This window comes from Oryctolagus cuniculus, chromosome 1 (assembly GCF_051225735.1).
Source record: "Oryctolagus cuniculus isolate XC-2025 breed Fujian yellow rabbit chromosome 1, ASM5122573v1, whole genome shotgun sequence".
In the NCBI taxonomy this organism is placed as follows: Eukaryota; Metazoa; Chordata; class Mammalia; order Lagomorpha; family Leporidae; genus Oryctolagus; species Oryctolagus cuniculus.
In genome coordinates, this window is record NC_142867.1 from 203,098,687 (window position 1) to 203,123,884 (window position 25,198).

At 48.6% G+C, this 25,198-nt stretch overlaps 1 long non-coding RNA gene across 1 annotated transcript; it reads left to right on the forward strand.

The window, feature by feature from the left end:
- LOC149128825 (uncharacterized) lies at positions 1–24,982 on the forward strand. The gene is made up of 2 exons (XR_016211125.1): positions 1–182; positions 24,566–24,982. It is a non-coding gene; the product is annotated as an uncharacterized LOC149128825 (long non-coding RNA).
- The last annotated feature ends 216 nt before the right edge of the window (positions 24,983–25,198 follow it).

Genomic DNA, 25,198 nt, shown 5'->3' on the forward strand with positions numbered 1-25,198 from the left:
GTCTGTAAAGGGAAGTGTTGGTATGACTCACCCTGGGAGGGCACCTGCCGGCTCCTTAGACAGGTCTCCGCGTGACTGACCCTCTGGGGGTCTAGGCGAGGTCGGTCCCTCCATGCTCGGAAACCGCACTGATTGGCGGCCCTGGATTTCAGACCTGGCTCTAAGGTGCTGTGGGACCCCAGGTGAGCTCACTTCTCTCTCTGGGCCTGTACCACGAAGAACACAGGCTGTAGAACTTTGCAGTCCCTTGACCCACAGCAGCTGGGGGCTCCGGGCTAGGGGCGTCTCTCTCGACTGCAAAGGAGCTGAGCTAGTCTGCTGGTTTCTTCGACAGGCTCTGGAGACAGCCTGGAACGGGCGATTCTGAGGCCAGGACGGCGTCTGCTCTGCTTTGCCCGGGTGCGGGATCTGGGGATCTGGGGATCTGCTTTGCCCAGGTGCAGGGATCACTGCTTGCCCTGAAGACACCTCCTAGCCTGGACTGCTCGTGCGTTCTCGGCCAGGGCAGCCCGACCTGGGTCCTCAAGTCACAGAGGCCAGCGTGTCCTTCTATGGCACATGGCGAGAGGGCAGTAAAACCCAAGCCTCCCGGGGGGCAGGTGACCCTCTGGGGCTAGCCAGGCCTGACTCAGAGGCTGGCCTGCCAGCCCCCAGGCAAGCCGTTCCTGGGGCCACAACACAGAAATCACGCCGCAAGCGGCTGGCAGCAGGCGGAGGGAAGGATCCCGTTACCAGCCTGGGCAGTGAGCGTGTCCCTGGCTCTGGGGCCAAGGAGAGGAATGCAGTATCAGCTTGGCACCGACGGGCCTGAAAGAACAGCTGACTCTGAGGGGGGAGGTGCGGAAAGCTGAGATGAAGTCCCAAGTTCAAGGCTGGCCGTTAGCCTCGGGACAGGAATTGCTGACAGTCTGGCCCAGTGCCCAGGGGAGAGCTGGCCCGGACCCCTGAGGCCTAGCCCCGATGCCACCTCCACCGGGCTTTGTGACCTTTGCTCTGTTCCTGGTCCCTTTGGAGTCGAGTCTCTCCATGGTCAAGGTGCTTAGAGAACGCATTTGGTGGGGTTGCTACTTAAAAAGTGGGGGCCCTGTTCTTTCACTTGTTAATGGCAAGGTTACTAGGGGACAAGCATACCCCAGGTTCCATCTGTTGGACACGGTGTTCTCTCTGCTCCCCACGGCCTCCCTGTCTGCAGTGTCCCAGGCTGGCCCACCGTCCCCCTTTCTAGAATAAAAATGACTGCCCTTGAGGAGTGTAGGAGGTGACAGGCTGGACTTTCCGGGGGCACAGAGGAGAGAGGTTTGGCCTGACTCAGCGGATCTCACTTCTGATTTGTGCTTTCCCCATGGGGTCTGGAGCCAATTATCTTTTCTCTTCGGGCCTCAGTTTCCCCAGAAGTGGGAAGTGTTTGAGCCTGCTGATCTCAAACTTCCTTCCAGCATTAACTCAGGGTCTCTAATGGTCCCTTGGACATTTGGCCCCCAGCCCCCACCATGTGTCACCGATGGGACCCAACTGCGAATCGAAGCAACTTTGCTGTAGACCAGCTCAGGCAGACAAAGAGATCCTTAAGCTGTGTCGTGGAAATCTGTTAGGAGAGGGTAGCCTTGCCCCACTTGTAACAGCAGACAGGGGACTCTCCCCACAGCGGGGGATTTTCTGAGTGGTCATATGTGCCCACGCATGTGCACGTGTGCACACACACACACACACATAGGTACACCCCAGGGAGGTGCTGGGTGAGCAGGGGCTGCCGGAGCTGCTTGTCCCTGATTGAAAGTCAGGCAGAAATGTGTCCTTGGCCCCGGGCTCTGCTGGGATTACCTTCACGCTGGAGCCCTGGTTTATTTCCCGTAGACCTCGGGATTGCCTGCGGGGATTCCAGAAGCTTCATGTGAGCGGAGAGTGCCCAGCACCCTGGGGCTGCCAGCCAGCGGGGCGACCTCTCTGTGTGTGCCGCCGCCACCTGCTGCCTGGGAGCCGGCCGCTGCAGCCCGGTCATGTGAGACCCTTGGCAGCAAGCGCTGTCTACTGATCCCAGTGCTGGGGTGAGAACCCCTGCTGCGAGCCTCTGCCGTGACTGTCAGGGGGTTTACCTGCATGTGCCAGGGACGGGCCTTGCGCCAAGAGCCCTCCTGGGCCCCTGCGCCCTGTGCTATGGCTGAGACACCACGGCCACGTCACTCATTCGTGCTGCCAGCAGGGCTCGGTGCCTTTGGGAATAGCCAGCCTGAGATTGTAGCTGTGGGAACCCTGCCTCCCGCTGCTGATGAGCTGGGCTGTGAGCAGGAGAGCGGGAGAGAGCAGCAGAGAGAGAGGGAGAGAGAGAGAGGGAGAGAGAGACAGAGAGAGGGAGAGAAGAAGGGCTTTCTGGGTGCCAGATTGCACAGGGAGATTCATCTGGGGACCACTCAGTAAACTGCTTTGCCTGGATGTGCTTGGTCACAGGTTCCTCGGTGCCTGACATTCCATGAGGAATGCTCACGAATCCAGGAAAACAGAGCCACTGAAGGAAATTGCTCAAACTGATTTCCTTACTACTTTTGAATGATTTTCCCCCTTATTAAATGTTGGTAATATTACACGGGAGTTGATTTTTAAACTGTACCTGCAAAACCTCCCCGCGTGCATGCCCCCTCAGTCCATAAGGAAATTATTACTGACCTATGAATTCCCCAAATCTAGCAGTCGCTGGGCTTCTCCTGGAAGGAGAAAAGGCAACACAGGGCAAGGGTAGGCGGTGGAAGTCTTGTGCTGGCAGGGTCCGTGAGGACCGCAGTGGTTTGTTACCATGGTAACCCTGGCAGGTGGCACACAGGTCAGGAAACTTTATTTACCAGCAATGACTATTTGGGGCTTTTTGAGCCCTACTACAGCCTGCCCTAATTACTCTGTTCTCTTGGCACGAAAGCCTCCATAACTAATGACTGTCAAAGAATATGTGAATAGGGGCTGGCACTGTGGCGCAGTGGGTTAAGGACCTGGTCTGAAGCGCTGGCATCCCATATGGGTGCCGGTTCGAGACCTGGCTGCTCCACTTCCTGTCCAGCTCTCTGTTGTGGTCTGGAAATCAGTAGAAGATGGCCCAAGTCCTTAGGCCCCTGCACCCACGTGGGAGACCTGGAGGAAGATCCTGTCTCCTGGCTTTGGAGCAGCACAGCTCTGGCTGTTGCGGCCAACTGGGGAGTGAACCAGTGGATGAAAGACCTCTCTTTCTCTCTCTCTCTCTGCACCTCTCCTCTCTCTGTGTAACTCTTTCAAGTAAAATATAAATAAATCTTTAAGAAAAAAAAAAGAATATGTGAATAGGTGAGTGTGGCTGTGTTCCAATAAAACTTTATTTATAAAAGCAAGCAGTGGGCCTGATTTGGCCCAGACATCGTGATTGGCTCACCCTGATCTGGCACAATGCCCAGCATCTAGTAGGTGCTCAGAAGGATTCACTGGCTCCGTACCAAATTGTTTTGAGTGGGCAATGAGAAGAGATTGGCGGAGCCCGAGGTAGGATTCTAGAAAGGTCACTGTGGAAGGCTGTCTAAGGTGGACGGGGGAGAGGGAGGCAGAGCCAAGGAGCTTGGTAAGGGGCTGTTCCCACAGCTCCCACCAGGCGGGGAGGGTTCAGCCTGCAGCAGCGCAGGGAAGGAGTGAAGATGTGGAAGGGGCTTAGCTGATATAAGGGGCTTTAGCTATAGGGAGGAGTCCCAGGAGGAGAAATTCAAGGCCCAGTTCTTCAGGCACTGTTTCCCATGTCCCAGACCATGCTTTCAGAACTCAGAGCCCTCTTCTCTCTGCAAATGCCTGGCACTTCCACACTGAGGCCGGGCTTTCCAGATGGGTTTTTGCTATGAATTGCAGAAGCCCAGAATTCACTGCTTTTCCTCTCCGTCTTCATTCAGCGTCGGTAAGCCCTGACTTTTGTAGCTTTCTGGTTTCATTTTAACAGGAATCTCTTTTTAAAATGAGAATGAAAATGCGTTTGTTCACCTACAACACTGTTTTTCTGCCATGTTTGCTACTGTGGAAGCTGGGGGAGGGCGCTGCCCTTGGCAAAGGCTCCGTGGGCTGGTGTTGGAGGTTGGCGGCGGTGGTGAAGATGGTGGTGGTGATGGTGGGGTTGCTCGGTCGGTGTCCGGTGCCTCTCAGGTCGGCCACCCAAGTTCACAGAAGTGGTGGTGTTGGCTGGGGAGGCTCTGGAGTGAGCTGGGTGAGTGGAGGAATTCCCCTCGGGACAGGACTGGACGGGAGATGGAACGCGTGGTGGTGCAGTGGCCCCAGGTGGAGGGTGGACCGTCAGGACGAGGTGACGTCATTGACCCCAAGGAAGAGAAATTCTTGGTCAGAAGCCTCCGATCCCGTGGGCGCTCCCTTGGCTTCACTCATTCCTTCACCAAACGTTCCGAGTTCCCTTCCCTTCGGTTGTATTTCATGCGACAGGGACGTGGAATCAGACACAGCTCCATCTAGAAGGGAGCGCCGTGCAGCTCAACGGAAGCTCTCCGCAGAGGTCTGGCTGCGGTTGGCCCTGAGGTTGGCCCTGTGGTTGGCCCTGTGGGCCCCTCCGCACGGGGGAGGGGAAAGGGGGAGGGCACCTCCGACCTTCCCGCCCCCGTAGAGTTGCTCGGTGTCGGGAGGGGTGTTTGGAGGGGCGGAACGCCCTGTCGTGCAGAGTATCCCAAAGTTGCTTGGATGCCCATCTGGGGGTGATGTTTAAAGGGGAGGGGAGGGCATTTGGCCTAGCGGTTACCACACCACATCCCTGTGAGAGGGCTTGGGTTGCAATCCCAGCCCTGGCTCCTGATTCTAGTTTCCTGATAACGCAGACCCCGGGAGGCAAGGGTGATGACTCCAGTGACTGGGTTCCTGCCGCTCATGTGCGGAACTTGAAGTGAGTTCCTTCAGTGCTGCCTAGTCCCAGCCACTGGATGGCGCTCTCTCTTCTTGCCTCTGAAATTAAAATAAATAAAATAAACCAAAAAAACCCTTTTTATTTTATTTTTAAAGGGGGGATGTTAATTTCAGTTCCAGCCTTGGTTGAGATTGGCAAGGGAATATTCTGACTCCGCCTCTCTCTCCTGAGCCCCAGGCAGCCCCAGGCAGCCGTGACTGACTGCGCACGACGCATGCTCGGGGGTGGGGTTTAGGAGTGGAAAAGTGAGGGGAAGAGCACCATGCGGGGGGTCGGGGGGGGCACTGAGACGGGAGGAAGAATTCTGCGTTCCTCTCCCAGCTCTGTTGGAACCCAGCGTGGGCCCCAAGAGGGCAGGGGTGTCTGGTCCAGTGCTTCTCACACCGACTTCCGGGAAGAACCAATTTTTGTTTGCTTGTTTTCCCCATTGGGTCCAAACTTGTTGTGAGAGCTCTGCCTCGAATGTCACTTCCTCCGCGAAGCCTTCCCCCCATGCTGCTGCGTGTGGAAGCCCCAGGAGCCCGTGTGCCTGCAGTTTAGAGCACCCGGCCTTTTCTGCCGTGGACGGTATGGATTTTTGCGCCCAGGACTTATTGTCTATCCTAGACTGTATCCCTCCTAGCTTTATCTAGACTCTGGCTTTGGATTTTCTTTTGTATTCTAAACGCTTTGTAAAAGCAGACCCCACATAAGTGGTGAGCACTTGATGTTGTTTAATGAAGAGGGTATTTCTAGCCCGGTTCTGGCCATCGGGACTGGGGCAGTCCTCCACCTGTTCTCGGGATGCAAGTACACTGTAGGCAGCACCTGGGGACAAGGCTGAGCCCCTCCCTCTCTGGCCCATCCTCCTTGTCTCATCTCAGCCTCTTCCTCACATTTCCAGCTAAAATCTAATGAGTTACTCTGAAAAAAAAAAAAAAACAAAAAACAACTGGTTATGTGTATAGGCTCCTGACTCCTGAGAGCATTGCTCATGACTTTAAAATTTATAAACGCAGACAGCTATCTTCACAGATGACCTACCAAATCATATTCCCCTGCAGAGCAGAGCTCAATTAGACGTTTAAAGCACTGGGTAGTGCAACAGCCTAGATGACTTCCTGCCCTGCGCAAGGTACGAGGCAGCCTTGACAAATGGTCATCTGGTCTCAGATGGAACGTTTCCAGCTACGAGCAACTGCCCTCCTCCCAAGGCCCACGGGCTCAGGAGAGGCCTTCGCACTGCACGAGCACCTGCCGTTCTGCAGCTCCCCCGGGGGCCCTCTGCCCCCCCCCACCTCATTCTGGTACAGACCTTTGAGTTTCGAAAACAGGACCGACGCTTCTGTGCGTGTTCTTGTTGAAACAAAAGAGCTCCTGTTCCTCTAGTAAGTTCCCAAAACTTTTAAAAACTAGTAAAGTAATGTTTTAAGACCCTCAATGGGTCTTGAAGACAACACTGAGTTGCATATACAAGACCCATGGTGCTGACACCTTTGGTCCCCGAGACGGCTGCCGCATGACTAGCAGGTGGGTGGTGTATACAGTGTGGATATGATGGAGGTTGGGAGGATGTGAGATTTCATCACACTGCTCAGAACAGCACGCAGCTTAAAACTCACGAATTGTCTGTTTCTGGAATTTTCCATGTAATACTTCCAGACCACAGATGACTGTGGATAATAGAAAGGATGGAGAGCAAAACTGAAGATGAAAGGGAACTCCTGTGAGAGTAACACGAGGAGTAAGAAAGCCGCCACTACGATTACAATGAACATGGGGCCCTATTACAATGTACTCTTTTTTTTTTGACAGGCAGAGTGGACAGTGAGAGAGAGAGAGACAGAGAGAAAGGTCTTCCTTTGCCGTTGGGTCACCCTCCAATGGCCGCCACGGCCGGCGCACCACGCTGATCCGAAGGCAGGAGCCAGGTGCTTCTCCTGGTCTCCCATGGGGTGCAGGGCCCAAGGACTTGGGCCATCCTCCACTGCACTCCCTGGCCACAGCAGAGAGCTGGCCTGGAAGAGGGGCAACCGGGACAGAATCCGGCACCCCTACCGGCACTAGAACCCGGTGTGCCACGCTGCAGGTGGAGGATTAGCCTAGTGAGCTGCGGCGCCGGCTCACAATGTACTCTTTAATATGTCTTTGTCAAGCGTTTAGCATGTGCTGCTAGCTGTGCACTGTATGTGGAAGGACCAGTATCTTCATCCCATGTGACAGATAGGGAGATGGAAGCTGGGGAAGAGTAAGACCCCTGACAAAAGTTGAGCCATCGGTAGAGGGGGGTGAGGGCAGCCGGGTGTTCTTGAGTTCAAAGCCTCACCGCAGGTGCACTCTTCTCCGGGGAGCTGGCTGCAGGTGGTTGGCCTTGCTCTTCCACACCTCTATGGAAGCAGCATGGGGCTGAGCGTTGGGAGTTGAGTTGGGTTCCAGTGCTGGTGCGCTTGCCTTGGCGTGTGGATCTGCTCCAGTGTCCATAACTGCATTCATTCCAATGAGGACGCTAAATCAGAGTGCGTGCAAGGTTGCGCTTGGCCTGTGATTTGAGCATTCCGACGTCTCCTACATGCATTGCACAGCTCCAGGCCTTTGAGCCTTTGGTCCTGTTGCCTGGACGTTCCCTCCGTCTCCCACTGCTGGACCCATGTTTAGTGACTACCCATCCTAGCGCCCCCTGCACCCTGGGTAAGGTCAGGCTTGCTCCTCTCTGTTGGCTCAACACTCCCACAGATCTCTCTGCTCTAGAACTTGCGATTGTCTCCCCGGATGGGCCATGACCTTCCCAAGGGCAAAGAGTTGCTTGTTCACCACAGTGACCTAACACAGCCTGTGAGGCCCATTGAATCCTGATCTTTTCAAAGATTCAACGACTGCCCTGGTGGTTATGATGCCATTTCACCCCACATCTGCTAGATGGCGCTGCAGCCCGTGGGAAGGGAGCCTGCGGCCGGAGAGGAGGGTGGGGTGTGTCGCGAGTTTCAGGCCCTGGCGGGAGATCGCTTGACCCGAAGCTCTGTTAAGTTTCCATTTTCTCCTCTGCTTCTGTTTTGAATGCCCTCCGGAGTGGACTCTTTATCTTTCCCCAAAGTGGGGAAATTTAGTCCATGCCTTTCCTCGGCCTTTGGGCTGTTCCGGGTCTGTCTATTGCTCTTTCCCACCTGTCGCCATCACCTAAGCCATTGAAAAAAGGAGCGAAGAGATGTGGTTCAGCACCTCCTGGCACGACTCCGACTGGCCTGGCCGCCCGCCCCTCCCAGCCCTTCGACTGTTGGTCCACATCTGCTTTGCTTTCATTTCTCTGCATCCTCTTTCCTCTTTCTCCAGGGTCCTCGCAGCACCCGGAGCAGAAGGAATGCGCAGGGCCGAGCCGTTCAGGACTGGCTGGGCCTGAAGCCCACCTTTACTACTCATTGGCTGTATGACCGCTTGGTCACTGTCTGCAAATCTGTAAAATGGGAGTACTGGTACCTACCTAAAAGGGCCGTTGCGAGGATTAAATGAATTCTTAGTACTTTGCTTTCAAAAGGGCCAGTGAGCATAAGTTGCTACAAAGTACTTCTTACAGAACTTGGAACTGACATTCATTAGTTGTGTGTTCAATGCACTTATGTTGGATTGTGAGCCTCAAAAAGGCAGGACTGGATCTGTCCTAAACTTAGACCCCATAGGGATGCCTGGCAGAGACAGAAGCTTTCTTAAAATGTTTGAAAAAACCAAAGTCGGTTGTGTTACTCCTCAATGAAAACAAGAACTGAAATGATGATAAATAATTACCCGTTTAAATTGGCTAGGGTTTAAAATTAACTAAACGCGGTCATGCCAAGGCATAAAATGAGTGTTTTCATTTGTTGCTGGTGGAGTGGGCAAAGGCAGAATCTTCTGGGTGATATGTAAAAAGACACTTTCAGTGTCACTCCGGAAGTCCACTGTTCATGATTTTTTTTATCTGAATGCTCAGACACGGACAAAATACAAGGATATTTCTACTGTAGTATTTGTCCTGGGTGTGGTCTCTAACATTGAACAGAAATACCACACTGGAGAAACAGACAGCACACCCACCCAGTGGGATATTGTGCAGTGGCTTGGGGATGTTCCTCATGCAAGCTTGCGTGATAAAGGGGGTTGTCTACCAAGCTGAGCATACACAGGAGGCCTGTGCTCACTCCCTCTGCTCCCAGGCTCCTTATCTGTACACTTAGGAAGTACCTATTTTGTAGGATTGTTATGAGATTTGAAAACGGATTCCTTCGAGAGGTTTACAGGATGCGTTTCTGCAGCCCTGGGCATGGGACTAAGAGCTCCGTAATGATCAGCAGCTATCTTAAAATATCTGAGAGGAGAGTATGGCCGCAAGTGCCGGGAGTATTCACGGAGGCCAGCCTCAGGGACACTATTGATTGATTGATCAATCGCAGGAGCTTTATTATCTTCTTTTATAAAGGATGGTATGCGGGCAGGCACTTGTGGCTTAGTAGGCTAAGTCGCCACCTGCAGTGCCCGCATCCCCTTTGGGCACCAGTTTGTGTCCTGGCTGCTCCTCTTCCGATCCAGCTCCCTGCTAATGTGCCTGGGAAAGCAGAGGAAGGTGGCTCAAGTGCTTGGGCCTGGAGGAAGCTCCTGGCTCCTGGCTTTGGATCAGCCCAGCCCTGGCGTTTGCAGCCATTTGAGGAGTGAACCAGTGGATGGAAGATCTTTCTCTTTGTCTCTCCCTCTCTCTGTCTGTAATTCTGCCTCTCAAATAAATATTAAAGAAAAGTACCATATGTATAAAGCAGCTAATAGAGTATTGGATTGTTGTAGGGCTCGATGGAAGGTAGCCAGTGTTCTTCAATTTTTCTTGATTCTTCTCCATCTCTGAATTTAAATAATGAACATGCATTCTTCAAAACTCTTTCACATAGCTCTGTGTATCTGACAACTGATTAACAAATCCTAACACAGGATGTCCTTCGTGCTTGGCTTGGTGGCATGGCAAGGTGGCTGTGGGGCACTTCCCTTCCGCTGGGAGCCCGGTAGAACTATCTCCATTGTATTTGCATCGCCTTCTTTGAGGAGTCCTGGAATGGGCCTTCCCCGCGGCCATCCCTAACTCATCCTGGTTTTTGATGCAGCATTCCTGCTATGACTCAGTAGTTTCTTCTTTTGCCGTTTCTTCCTCAGATTTTCCTTTTTCACAATCAATTCCAGGACTCTTACAACCGCCTCCCCCCAGTGTTATCCCGCTCCACGCTCTCCTTCCCCATCCAAAACAAATAGCAATTCATCTCTCCCTGCGAAGGAAGTCAGGATTGTTGATCATAATCATTTTTACCTCTTTCAAGTCCCAATTAAAATTAAGTGAATGAGTAAACTGGGATGACAAACCCGAGAGGAAAGGATGACTAATCTGATGGAAGATATTGAGTAATTTGACCAACTATTTTGGGAAAAAAAAGTGAGATTCCAAAGCATACCAACAACAAAATAAATTCCAGATGAATTAAAAAAGAAACAACCTAGTAAGGAAAGGCTGAAGAAGATATTGGTGAATATCTTATCTCAGGGTAAGGAAAACTTTTCTAGGTTATTCCAAGTATATGTGCCTAAATAAAACATGCTAACTCCTCTAACTCCAAATCAAAACAGAGTCCAAAACAACATGGAGAGCAAAGATATTTGCAAGATTCATGCCAAAGACAGACAGCTTTCAGATAGAAAAAGGCTTCATAATGAGAGTATTTGAGTAAGTTCTTGGAAAAGTGAGCAGAGATAAGCAAAGAGAAAAGATAAGTGACAGATAGGGTAGGGGGGAGTTTTGTGGCAGGGTGGGCATTTAGCCCTGCAGTTGAATGCCTTTGTCACACGTCAGAGTACCTGAGTGTGAACCCTGGCTCTGGCTGCTGACTCCAGCTCCCCACCCATGGAAACCCTGGGAGAAAGAAGTGGTGGCTCAAGTAGTTGGATTCTTACCACCTTTATGGAAGACCTGGGTTAAGTTCTGGGCTTCTGGGTTCTGGCTGGCCCAATCCTGGCCATTATAGGCATTTAGAGAGTGAACCAACAGATGGGAATTCTCTTTATCTGTCTGTCTCTCTTCCTCTCTGTATCTCTGCCTCTATAAAAAAAGAAAATAACAAAACCTTAATTTTTTGTTTTGCATAAAACTGATAAAACATTAATTAATATTAATATGAAATATGACAAGTAACTCAAAAGAAGAACCAGCAGAGGTTGTGGACAAATAAATCACCAAGGAAGAAATAAAAATGGCCAAGAAAGACATGAAAAGATGCTCAACTCCACCAATGACTAGGAAAATGCAATTAAAATTTATTTATTAATTTGAAAGGTAGAGCAACACAGAGAGAGGCAGAAACAGGAAGAGAAAGATAATTTCTATGAGCTGATTCGCAGTCCAAATGGTCACAACAGCCAGGACTGGGCCAAGCCAAAGCCTGGAGCTCCATCTGGGTGTTGGGGACTCAAGCCCTTGGGCTATCTTCTCCTGCTTTCCCAGGTGCATTAGCAGGGAGATGACTGGAAGCAGAGCAGCTGGGACTCCAAATACTGCTCTGGTATGGGAATGCCAGTGTTGGAAGTGTCTGCTTAACCTGCTGTGTTCCAGTGTTGGCCCCCACAATTTTTTTTAAAAATTCCCTTTCCACTTAACATCAAAAGCTAGAAGAGTGGTGGTGGGTATGAGGGCAGCAGGACCTGCCTTATATTCTCAGTGGTGAAACTGAATGTATACATCGGTAAGGTCTTTTGAGGAGAAATGGGATTCACATATTCCAGAGAGCACGAGCAGATGTGTGCAGAATTGTCACTGAGGTGGTGGAAGGACTTGCAATATCTCAGACATCCAATAAGAGCACTCCGCTCAGTGGATACTACTCAGCTTGTAAAATGAACGCGCTGCAGTTGTCTATACAGCTAGGGAAAGATGCTCTAATAATAAAAACATTTACAATGTCCGCAATCATTGCTTTAAAAAGTACCTGGCAGGACTTTAGATGGGGTCTGTTTGCAGTTGTGTAAACACAAACTTGACCTCTGCCATCAGGAGCTGTCCTCTGTGGCCCTGCTGGCAGGAACTAACCCTGCTGGCCAGACAAGCTGAGCACAGCCCCCTGTTTGAACAAACGGCCGTTTGGGGGCGCTTGTGTCTCAGCGCTCTTTCTCTCTTTGGTGCGCCGGGTGGACTTGGGACTCCTTGGCCTTGTTAAGGTGGCTTAAGGTGGGTCATGACCCTTCCATGGATTTCTGCAGGTTTCGTCTCAGGAGCGGGCCTGGCTGGCCACCGCTTCTCTGTGAGCATAAAGAAAAACCAAGCAGCAGAAGCGGGCTTGTTTTGGCTCAGTGCCAGGAGGCCTCTCCCAACAAGCACAGTGGACAGTAAGCAGGTTGGACCCTGCGGTGAGAAGGGAGGGGAACCATGGCGGTGTTCGGAGGGCCCTACCCCTCTGGGTTTTTTCAAACCTCCCGGGAAGCTGAAATCTGCTTCTCTGGGGTTCTATCCTTGGTTCCTGCTGCTGGGGGTCAGGCCCCGCCCCCTAAAGAGGACTGTCCTGTTCTCCCTGTGGCAGCCTCAACAGGTGGAATCCTCAGGAGAGGTTCACCCAGGAGGGCGTTATTTCAAAAGTTCCTGGAAAATAGAATTAAAACACACGTTTGTTTTGCTGCAAAAAGTTGTTGACATTCGTGCTTGTTCTTTTCATAATGCGTGCTTTCAATGAGCTTTCTGAGGGGCCGCACGGAGGCAGGAGCACTGGCCAGCACACCATGGCCTGTGCATTTGGCTGTCACAGCATACCCAGAGCTGGGTGCTTCATAAGGCAAACAGGTTGACTTGGCTTACAGTTCTCCTACCTGTTGCCAAGGTCCTGGTAAGGGACCCATGCTGCGTCTCCACGGGACAAACAGAACGGGAACTGGCTACGTGCCAAAGGGGCCAAGGGGTGGGGTGACCTCATTTTACAACAACACATTCTCTCAAGGGCTAAGTCACCAAAGTCCTTCTGAGGGCTGTGCCCCCCAACCCCCCATCACCTGCTGCTCCCACCTGGCCCCGCCTCTTAAAGGTCACCACATCTAACACTGCGCCCCCGGGGACCAAGCGTGGATCTTCAGGGGACACACTGACGCCTTATCTAAATCTTTGCACACAATTTTCTTTCTCTAAAAGATCTGATTTTCATATCTCTGAATAAATACATTTTTTCAGCTATCATACCTTTTGTAGATGTTGGTTCTATTGCTAAACAGGCTTCCTAGGAATTGAGTAATTCTGAGATGTGAAAAGGGCAAAAGGGCATAAAGGAACTTGTAAAATTATAATTTTATAAAAGTGACGTAGTGCTACAAGGCGGAAGGAAAACCCGCTACTTTCTCATATGATGTGTGCTGGGTGGAACTCGGCCCTGTGCGGTTGGAACACTCAGGAACAATCCCCCACCCTGGATCTCATCCTCTCCTGCCCTCTGAGGAGCGCTCACTGCCCTTCTGTCTCTGGGATGGCCAGTCATCCTGTCTGGTCTGGCCATCACGTGAGCCCTGCCCCAGTGCAGAGGACATGCTGGTTCCCCTCTACCCTCGGGTGCTGTGCTTTTACCACGCAGAGTTTATGCTCGCTGCCTCACCGCCTCACCCCTCCACGCCATTCTGTCCTCAACCCCTACCCGCTCAGCTCTAACTGTTGGCCCCTTGCTGTCCCATTCACCTCACTGCACCCCACGGACCTTTTCACTCCTTATCTTTTATGACTCCTCAACAGCACCAGATACTGTTGGCAGTTTGGCCTTTGGGTGGTTTCCTGGGTGGTCTTCTGGTTCTTCCTCCACCTCTTTGGGTGCTAAGCATCTCTCCATCCACTTGCCTTTTGGTAGCTTTGGGATCTGCAAGGAGGGAAGGCCTATACTTCCGGGAATGGAGAATCCCTACCCGCACTTCCAGGGAAGAAAAGTCCTTGTCAAGGTCCCCATGGGTGCCTAAAGGTCAACCAATGAGGATCAGACCCGCCTCAACCTTTAACCCCCACGCCCTGTATCTATAAAAGGAGCCCTCCCAACCTCTGACGTGCGACTTCCCTGCCCCCGCTCTGTTGCTCTGTTGGGACTGGGGAACCTCTACAGCACCAGACACTGTTGGCAGTTTGGCCTTTGGGTGGTCTTCCTGGGTGGTCTTCTGGTTCTTCCTCCACCTCTTTGGGTGCTAAGCATCTCTCATCCTCCTGCCCTTTCCTTGTTTATTTTCAAGTCTTCATCTAAGCCCTTTTTCCCTTTTTATTTTTCTCTGTCTTCCTTATTGATTACACCTCTCATTTTTTTTAGAAAAAGGACTTTACATTCTGTGTCCCCAGCCTGGATGTCTCCTCTGAACTCCGGATCTGAATATCCAATGACCATTTGTCTCAGTGTCTCCCCAAAGTCTTCTGGCCAAGACTGAGTTCATGCTATCCACCCCCCCCCCCGACTTCCTGCTGTCTGATGAGTCAGAAGTTCAGCTCCATCCTTATTTTTTTTTTTTTTTTTTTTTTTTTTACAGGCAGAGTGGACAGTGAGAGAGAGAGACAGAAAAAAGGTCTTCCTTTGCTGTTGGTTCACCCTCCAATGGCTACCACGGCCGGCGCACTGCGGCCGGCGCACCACGCTGATCCGATGGCAGGAGCCAGGTGCTTCTCCTGGTCTCCCATGGGGTACAGGGCCCAAGTACTTGGGCCATCCTCCACTGCACTCCCTGGCCACAGCAGAGAGCTGGCCTGGAAGAGGGGCAACCGGGACAGAATCCGGCGCCCCGACCAGGACTAGAACCTGGTGTGCCGGCGCCACAAGGCGGAGGATTAGCCTACTGAGCCGCGGCGCCCGTCAGCTCCATCCTTGACTGCCTTCCTCTCACTGCATCCCGTGCAGCTCTCTTGAAAGTGCCTCCTGTCCCCCATCGCCACTACTTTTAAAAATGCTGCTTTGAAAGGGAGTGAGGTCACCGTGGGTGGTGGATCGAGCAGTGGCCTAGCGGGCCACTTGGCATGGGGGAAGGAGCAGGAAGGAGATGCCCAGGTGACTGCAAATGCCCACTTGTCCTCTTTCCTGCTGCCATGGCTTGGACAGGATTTGGCTCCATGATAAGTAAGTGAATGGTCCGAGAAGGTGTCAACTTACCCCAGTTATGATATTAAGTGGGCCAGTGGAGGTTGTTTGGGCAGTGAGGGGAGGGTGTGCCCTCAGAGTCCTTGTGAGAGGCCTGAGCGTGAAAGCTTGGGGCAGGCCAGCTCCTGCCTCTGCTCCTGGTTTTGCCGAGTGATTCTCCCTCAGCTTACATCCACGCTCTGCCATTGCCCCTCCCATCAGAGGTCAGACCAATGGGGCTGCCTAATCTTGAACTTAAACCACCAGAACCATGAGTCAACAATCAGCCTTTTCCCTTTATAAAGGAAGCTCCTTTCAGGTATTGTTGTAATGCAAAGCTGACAGATGCACTTGCCTAAGCTGTAGGATGTGAGTTCAGCCCCCACCTCCTGGAGCCGACAAAGCTCCTGCCGGCCACGAGGAGGAGGCCACGTCTAAGGAGAGTCCGCTCTGGGAGATGCCTGAGTTCTGAGCTGCAGGAATTCCAAGAGGGCAGGCAGGCACTCCCCCAGCTAACACAGTGGGCCAGCGGCAGAGCAGGGCCAGCACCCGGGCTCCTGCCTGCTATGGCTCCTGTCTGCCCCTTGTTGGCCGCCGCACCTGAGCAGAGCAGCCTGGCTCATTTAGGGCTGGTGAGGAGTAATTTGCACCAGGCCCTGTCCCAGGATAAATAACAGCGCTCCAGGCGGAGGCTGGGTCTCGGGACGGGCCGGGTGTCAGAAGAAGGCACAGAGCTGTTTGTTAGGCACAAAGAGATCAGAGACAGAGGACCAGCCTGGGGCAAGGTCCTGGTGGCGGCCTTGCTGCGTGCCCACATATCTGAGGACCTGGAGTCCAGGGGTGTGACTGCACCGTTAGGCTCATCGCAGAGGCGAAAGCACACCCAGTCCAAACCAAACACAGCAACAGCAACAGAAACCTCAGTGTGTGTCAGTTGGGATTGACATGCACACCTGTCAGTGCCCCCAGCGAGTGACTGAGAAGCTGTGATTTAGTTCAGTCCCATGGTGCGGAAAGAAAACAAGCAGAGGCAGGAGGAAGTGGGCGTGAAACAGTTACATGAGCGGGCTCCCTGATAACGGCTGTAGGCCTAACCTAGGGCTCGGAGGCGCCAGGCTTCCAACGTTCCTTTGATTTTCTCTATGCTGTTTGTTTGCAAAAATCTTTCATAATGAAAGAGTCATAAGAAAAAGTGTAGAGACAGGGAGCAAGGTGGCTGAGAAATAGGACAAACTATTCTCCATTGGGCAGCTGAAGAGGCTCGCCCGTCAGCAATGAGACTGGTTTTTGGAAAATTGCTCAGAAACCTATCTGTTGCTATGTCTAAAATGACGCTCTGCCAGTCATGACTGTGTGCACACTGTTTTAAAGTGGTAAAGAAATACATAGCGGGGCCGGCGCTGTGGCACAGCAGGTTAACGCCCTGGCCTGAAGCGCCGGCATCCCATATGAGCGCTGGTTTGAGTCCCGGCTACTCCTCTTCCAATCCAGCTCTCTGTTGTGGCCTGGGAAAGCAGCAGAAGATGACCCAAGTCCTTGGGCCTCTGCATCCCCATGGGAGACCCGGAAGAAGCTCCTGGCTCCTGACTTTGGATCAGCGCAGCTCCGGTGGTTGCTGCCAACCATCGGATGGAAGACCTCTCTCTTTCTCTCTCTGCCTCTCCTCTCTCTGTGACTTTCAAATAAATAAAAATAAATCTTTTAAAAAATACATGGCATTTGCTTAGACTTAACCTACATATATATCATCATTTTTTACCACCTTGTCTTTAAAAGTATTTTCACTCTTCATCTCCAAACAATGTGTACAAGCCATGTCCTGGTGTTAATGCTTCAGATGGTGGGCCAAAGTGGTGGTCATTTGATCTGAGGCACATTCCCCACCCCCACCTATAGAGTTTTATATTTTATCTAAAAGCATGGAAATTTACAAAAGTCCTTGGCTCTAGGACCTACCACTCTGAAGAGTTTCTCTGCTGGCCACAGCAGAGATGCTGGATCATGTCACCTACAGATTCTGCATGAAATCCATTATACAGAGTTATTCCATAGGTGGAATAGTGGCTATCAGAAAACAAGGGGGGGAAAAGCAGAGATTGTCTCTTGGAGCAGCAGGGGGAGATATTAGAATCTATAGGGTGAGGGATATGTAGTTTGAAAAACATGTTCAGTATTATAACATAATTTTAAGTCTGCAAAATACAAAGTGGCCAACATATTCTTAGTAAAAATACTGCAGGAAGTTAAGACAGGAAAATACTTATGGTTTATGGGGGTTGCACAAATTATACAGTTAAAACACTTTTTTTAAATTAGCCTTTGCTGTGGCTGGCACTCTAGCACAGCGGGTTAAAGCTCCCCGGTCCCCTAGTGCTGAAATCCCACATGGGTGCCAGTTTGAGTCCCAGCTGCTCCACTTCCAATCTAGCTCCATGCTAGTCCTTGGGCCCCTGCACCCACTTGGGAGACCTGGAAGAAGCTCCTGGCTTCAGATTGGTTCAGCTCCGGCTGTTGGGGCTGTTTGAGGAGTGAATCTGTAGATGGAAGACCTCTTTCTTTCTCTCTCTCTCTCTTTCTCTCTTTGTGTGTGTGTGTGTGTGTGTGTGTGTGTCTGTGTGTCTGTGTCTCTACCTCTCTCTATGACTATTTCAAATAAATAAAATAAATAAAAAAAAATAGGACCACACAATCTGAATTCTCACAGTTTCAGGTGATACAAGAAAGAGATTTAAACCACACAAAACCCTTGCCTTTAATATAGAGAAGAAATGGAATACCCACCTTTCGAACTTACCCACAAGTAGCTAATGCAACACCAAATTCCAGCGAGTTATTTCTCATGCTTTGTGCATTGGCCTCATCATAAACACGGGCAGCTTTATGGAAGAGGGAAAAGAAGAAAAAGTGATGACAGGCTTAGGAGTGGTCTCAGATCGCTGGCAGGAAGGCTGGGAACGTCCAGAGAGTTCTGGGAGTTGGGGGCACTGCTGGAAGGAAGGGACTCACCAATGCATGCTATTGGAGGAAGCAGTCTTCAAAAGGCATTCCCTCGGAGGGAAGGGAATGTGGAAAGGTAGGGAGAAGTGTTGGAGAGCTCGTGGTGGAGGGGCAAAGAAGTAAAAGGGAATGCCTTTGAGTCTTGTAAGGAAAGAGAGAACCCCAGAAGCTGGAAGACAGACAATTCCTTCTCCAACATGGAAAAAACAAAGTCATCCTTTAAAGAAACTCCACAATGATACAAGGACATAAAAGGACACCTTCAAATTAGAAATCAAAGACAATGGACTGAATTCAGGAAAGTAAATTTCCTATCAGAAATTAGGACAAAGTTAAAAGGTACCCAATGGAGAACAGACTAAAACAAAATTCCAATAGAAGGGAATTGAAGAAAGACAGAAACACAAGCAAGAGAATGAAGGCAAGATACATAAGGAACAACAAGGATCAGAGGTAAAGTGATTGACATAGTAGACAGACAGACAAAGAAGAATCAACATACGTATGAGTATAATTGGAGTCCTTAAGGCCAATGCAACAACAGAACAGAGTAAATATTTTCAACTATAATTCAAGAAAACTTTCTGGAAGCAAAAGAAGACCAGAATCCATGTATTTAAAGGGTCCACTGAGTACTTGGAAAACTTTGCTCATGAAATCTACTCTGTAACATGTTCTATTACTTCTTAGACATTGAAGATAAAGGAAAGTCCTTTAGGCCATCAAACAAATAATCAAACGACTCACAAGAACAAGATAATTATAATTGAGGGTTTTGTGATGAAGCAATAGGTAACAAATATGGGCACACATACACTGCAGAATAAGAATCCAACTTCTTAGAATCAGTGGTTTAAAAACGAAGAGCAAGTATGCACTGAGAGTCTCTCAAACTGAATATTATTAAAGTGAAATCATACTGACATCATAATAAAGACAATGACTTTTGTGCGAATTATTTTCCCCTGTAACACATGATATTGGATCAGGAATACAACTTTTACAACAAAAGTGAAAATGCACTATGAAATAAAACCCTTTAAATACAAAGAATATTTTTTAAAATGTTGCTCAAGTGGAGAAAATCTCTTCAAATACTGCATTTGCAATCCTGCCAAGAATTACTTGGAGATAAAATTGAGATGAAACACCAGAAAATTTTTTGTGTGTGTGTGTTGAGTTCCACAGTCAAGTGTCAAATTGATGTGTTAGTTGAAGATATCAAGCTTCAAGTTTTGCAAAAGAGCCAATCATCATCGCTCATTTTGCTTTTAGTTGTAACAAATCCACAGAGGACAGGGACTGAGCACAGATATATTTTATGCATGATACATGGTTAGAAATATATTGGAATAAAAAATGCTGCTTTTCAAAGCCTTGGAGACCATCACTGGAGTTGATGATATCATTGAAGCCATGCCAAAATTATCTGAAGTCAGTGAACTAAATTGGAAAAACATATTTATAGTGTGTCCCGATGATCCAACAAAGCTGGGTCTGAAATTGGGACTTTCTGAAGGAAAAAGTTTTAATACTCCATCCATTTTTTAGGATCATTGACGATTTACCAACAAGTAACTCAACCTTCTTATCAAGATGGTACCTTTTATTTTAAAAAATACTGGATACAAGACTTTGCTCTGAGCTGAGAAAAACGAGTACGAATACAGAGTTCTGTAAGAGGTTCACCGTCAAAGGGAAATTTGCTCGGATTGTCTTGTTGCCTTGTGTTTGAAATGCCAGAGAGAAGACCAGCTGTGTCAATTTAAAAAGTGATCAAACTTTGAGCGGAGTTCACAATATATATTTAAGAGAGATATGTGAAATTTGAATACCTTGAAAGTGAAATTTGAGGTCTGTAAGCCAAATTATTTTTCAACTGCAGGCATTCGCAGCGTCATTTCCCTGGACTACACAGCAGTGGAGTCTGAGGTGTGCTCCACTCTCCAGGGAAGCATTGCTCTGGTCAGAGACACGGGGTGAACTTCCAACACAAGCAGAGACCTCAGACAGTTTCTGGACTCTGCTTCCCCTTAGTCGAATCGTAGTCTCGGAAGGAGGCAGTTGCAGTGGAGACTTGGGATAGAGATGTGTTGCACCGCAGAAGGGGAGGGCTCCCCGGGATCAGCAGCCTAGGACCTTGGTTCGCAGGTTCTTTGTGTTCACGCTGAATGTCTGAGTACTAGAATTTTGACATAACACGTGAAGTGTTTCCCCAAGTGTTTTGACCACCAGACTCTGGTTCAGAAGCATTACGTAAGATCAGTGTCCCATTAAACACCCTGTGGGAACTGCTTTCCACCATGACAATGAAATATGCCATCGAGAGCTTGAAAGGCAGATATTGCAACCCAGGAATTCAACTCGACATATCCGCACTGGAAACATGATGTCATATAAAAGGTCTCTGAGCATTCACTACTGCCATATTCTGAGTGTTTGTGTCCTCCCAAAATTCACTTGTTAAGACCCAAGCCCAAGGTGGTGATATTGAGCCCTGGGGCCTCTGGGAGCAGTCCCTGTCCACCTCTTCTACCCAAGCAAGGAAGCTGTTATCTATGAGGACCAGGCCCTCACTAGACACCTGGCCAGCTACTGACTTGATCTTGAACTTCCAGCTTCCAGAACCGTGAGAAATAACTTCCCATTACTTATCAGTTGCGAAGTCTGTTGTTATAGCAGCCGGAATAGACTAAGGCAATCTTATACATACTTCCTTGGAGACATTTACTCAAAGACATTTCTTCCAATGCTATTTATATTTGAAATAATAATAAATTTATAGCTCTAAATATTTGTAGATATGAGAGTAGGTAATTTAAGACAGAGAAAGATGTAATATCTGTAAATGACACAGAAAAGACTACATATTTTTTTTAAACTGAACAAAAATTTATTTCTTAAACTTACTTAAAGAGTTAGACCTGATATATAGTAGAACATTTATGTAACACTTAGAGTTTTGTCAAAGAAACAGTTAAAGCTGTGGTTACAACTCGCACATGCGATTCACTGCGAAGATAAAAGTACATGCAATAGACCAGCTTTCCGAATGAAGTTAGATGAGGTGGGGTAGGACAACAAAGGAACAAGAAAGGACTGCGTTTACACATTAATGGGAGCTAGCTAGGATATAAAAAGGAGACATATAATGCTTATCCCTGCGTTAAGACTACACATTTTCATTAGAATATAACCTCAACTGGATTCAATAGGTTTTGGTATAAAAATGTCATCTTTATTACTTTCTGATTTCTTTGATGCAGTCATTATTTAGGAGTACATTTTACAGTTTCCAAGTAGTTAAGATATTTTCATTATGCTTATGTTGGCATGCAGTCGGAGAGTGTGGCCTATAAAATTTCTACCTTTAAAATTTTATCAAAGTTTTTTCTTTGATTAATACATGATTAATTGATTAATTTTTATAACTACTTCAGTGTTCAAAAAGCAAATGTGTTGCTTATATTTGTAGAAGTGTAGGTTTTCTATCTATGTCATAATTTGAGTGATTGAGGTATACTATTTATGTGGTTATAAGTTTTAGGTCCTTGCCTTTCTTGTTATTTTTGAGTCTTTATTCCTTTGTGTATCAACTTTTGAAGATGGCTTATTATTATCTTCCACAGAAATTTTATCTTTTTAAATCAAATTCTTCTTGTATTTCTTTGAATTTTTGCTTTATGGTTAGCTGTTATTTTTTTAGAGGAAGAGAGTTTCATTACTTTTCATCTTTTTTATTCTGTTTAATGTTTGATTTTTTAAAAAATATTTATTTTATATATTTGAAAGGCATAGGTACACAATTGGAGACAGAGATCTCCCATCTGCAGGTTCACTCCCAAATGCCTGAAATTGCTAGGGCTGGGTAAGATCAAAACCAGGAGCTCAGTGTGGGTCTCCCACTTGGAAGGTGGGGACCCACCCACTTGAGCCCTCCCACTGCTTCCCAGGTCTACCTTAGCAGGAAGCTGGGATTGGGAACAGAGCTGGGATATGAGCACAGGCACTCCCACTGGGGATGGGAGTGTCCCAGTTGGTGCCTAAATCACTCTGCCAAATGCTTGCTCCTGGTGTGCTGGCTTCAAGTGCATTTTGAGTGATATAATATTGCAGCTTTTGCTTTCATGTTGTTTGAATTTGCCTGGTATCCCTTTATTTGAACAGTTTCCTTATCTCTTTAAGCACATTTCTTTGTTGTAATCCAATAGATTGGACTTTAATAAAGGAATTCAGCCCAGGTACATTTAGGGTAATAAATACCCTTTCTTATAATTTTATCTTTTCTATGTGTTTTATTTTGTTATTGCCTAATCTTTTTCTTAATTAATTAATCAACTAATAACTTGGCTGACTTGAGTTAGCTATTATTCATTCCCTTTGTCCTCTTACTAATTTTGAAGTATTTCTCTGCATTTCAACTCTGCAAGTGATTACTTATTTAGTCCCAAGAATCATTGAAAATATATTATCCCTTTTGTCGGATGACAACAACAATTTGCCTCCAACAGGTTGTTTATTTGTCAGATGTAAGTGAGGAGGTAGCCAGCCCACTCTGCAGTTCTGCCTGCACCTCGAAAACATCTGCCCCCAGGCCCCCTCTCTGAGCAGTAGAAAAACCTCAGGTTCTTCAAACCAGAAGCTGAGAATCAGTGCCGGCCAACAACAACCAACCTGACTGCTGGCTCTGTCCCTGCAGTGAACTTCAGCTAATCATAAAGATATTATTATGAAATTACCATGGCTGACACTCTCACTCCCTTCATGCACCTGACACCATGACACTTCTGAGATTTCCAAAAGAGAGCAAGGAAGGGGACAGCACCCAAGACCTGCCCCCAACTCTGCCCCTTATGAATATTCAAGTGAGCCCTTCCCCAGACACCGCCACCCATACCTCGGAAGGACTGAACCTCGTTGAGTGCATCTGTCTCTTGAGCACGCGCACACTCCTCCCTGAGTGTGTACTCTTGCTTTGCTTGTAAATAAATCTTGCTTCTCTGCTGACTTTCACCTGCATCTTATCCTTGAAGACTTTCTTGCACCACAGACGAGAACATGGAACCAGTCATCTGACAACCTGCCTGTTCCTCTCTACTAATAGTAAAATGAGAGGAAACAGAAAAGTCTTATTCTTTTACTCTCAACCTTCCTCTGTTTTTCATTTCCAAGTATTGCTCAAATTATTTAAAACATTGAAATTAGGCTGTCATTAGGTTTTGGTTTTCTCTTTTCCCTGTTATAAAACTTCCTAGCTAAGCCGGCACCACGGCTCACTAGGCTAATCCTCCGCCTTGCGGCGCCGGCACACCGGGTTCTAGTCCCGGTCAGGGCGCCGGATTCTGTCCCGGTTGCCCCTCTTCCAGGCCAGCTCTCTGCTGTGGCCCGGGAGTGCAGGGGCGGATGGCCCAGGTGCTTGGGCCCTGCACCCCATGGGAGACCAGGAGAAGCACCTGGCTCCTGCCATCGGATCAGCACAGTGCGCTGGCCACGGCGGCCATTGGAGGGTGAACCAATGGCAAAGGAAGACCTTTCTCTCTGTCTCTCTCTCTCACTGTCCACTCTGCCTGTCAGAAATTAAAAAAAAAAAATAAAAACCTTCCTAGCTAAAACCTTAGCTAAAAATCTCCACTCCTATTATGCATACATGTACTACTACATACACAAACACATGCATACATATGTAGAGGTGATATTAAGAATATCTAACAATCAATATGGAACTGGCACCAACCTAGCCAAATGGACATCAGCTTTTATTTTTAAAAGTTACAAAGAGAGAAGGAGAGAGAGAGAGAGAGAGAGAGAGAGAGAGAGGTTTTCTGTAAGCTGGTTCACTCCCCAAATAGCTGCAATGGCTGGGGCTGGGCCAGGCCAAAGGCAGGAGCCAGGTGCTTCTTCTGTGTCTCCCACGTGGGTGTGGGGCCTAAGCACTTGGGCCATCTTCTACTGCTTTCCCAGGCACATTAGCAGGGAGCTGGTTCAGAAGTGGAGCAGCCAGGTTTGGAACAGGTGCCCACAGAGGATGCTGGCATTGCTACACACGCTACAGTGTCAGCCTCTGGACACCAGCTGTGTTAACAGCATGCTTATCAGAGCTTATCAATGTCCTTACTGTCATTGTCACTCTGCTTGATCTCCTGCTTGAACTGTTACTTGGATAGTGTACTTTTTCCAGTGCATTCCTCAGCTAGGGGATGTGGGTGACATACCCTCAAAACCCCACCAAATCTACCTGTACCTATATTTTTTCCTGGAGGGGCTATTCCAGCTAGCTGTATTGCAGTTGAGTAGTTGGGTGGTAGTCTGATTCACTTGCCTTTTGAAATTTATTTCTTGTTTCTGACAGTTGCAAGGGAAAAAAAATCTAGTGATTATACAGTGGGAAAATTAGAATTTGAGACTTAAAAAAAATCAGGTTATCTGAAGGTCTCCAGTTCTCTGTTTAATCAGCCCTGTCTCAGACTAGAAAAGCTCTCACAATATTAAAACATCTTTATTTGAATTAAAAAAAAAAAACCTTTTATTGTCTGCTTAGCTATCATGATGATGTCGCTATTCTGTTCCCTCCTTCTAGAACGCTCGGAGGTGAAGACAGGTCCATGGCGGCAGAGCAGGGGAATGGCCAAGCCTGGAATTCAGATCTCTCTCCACCTGCGCTACTGTTATGGCGACATCAGGCTCTGAGAATCCGTAATTGTATGGGAGCTCTGGGACCACAAAACATCTGTGTGGGGAGGGGAGGCGACGGTTTAGACGGCAAATGTGGCTTTTATGCGAGGCTGTCTCGGGACAAAAGCGTTTGTATAAAGGGAGATAAGGAATGCGGCTTCAGACCGTCTCTGGGATAGTGATCTTTTGTCAGTTTATTAAATTCAGATTTATCACTCACCGGCTCCCTCACCAAAAACAGAGCTGCCGGCTGTCTACAGCAGGGAGCAGAAACACGAGTTCTCAGGGCATCTGAGCAAAGAATAAAGAGGAGAAACCTTAATGACCTGTCGCTTGGGATAAATCTTCGCGTTCCCATAAAACCAGGATGACAGGAGTTTATGTCGTTCCTCAACACTTGAATGTCTAATGTGGACTGAGCAGGGAGCCACAGAAATTCTTCTTCTTAACAAACCTGCACCTGTTTGCAGGCTCTAGGGACTGCTGGGCGAAGTCGAGCAGTGCCGGTCACTCTGATGTCCCTCCGTGCTGCTCCTGG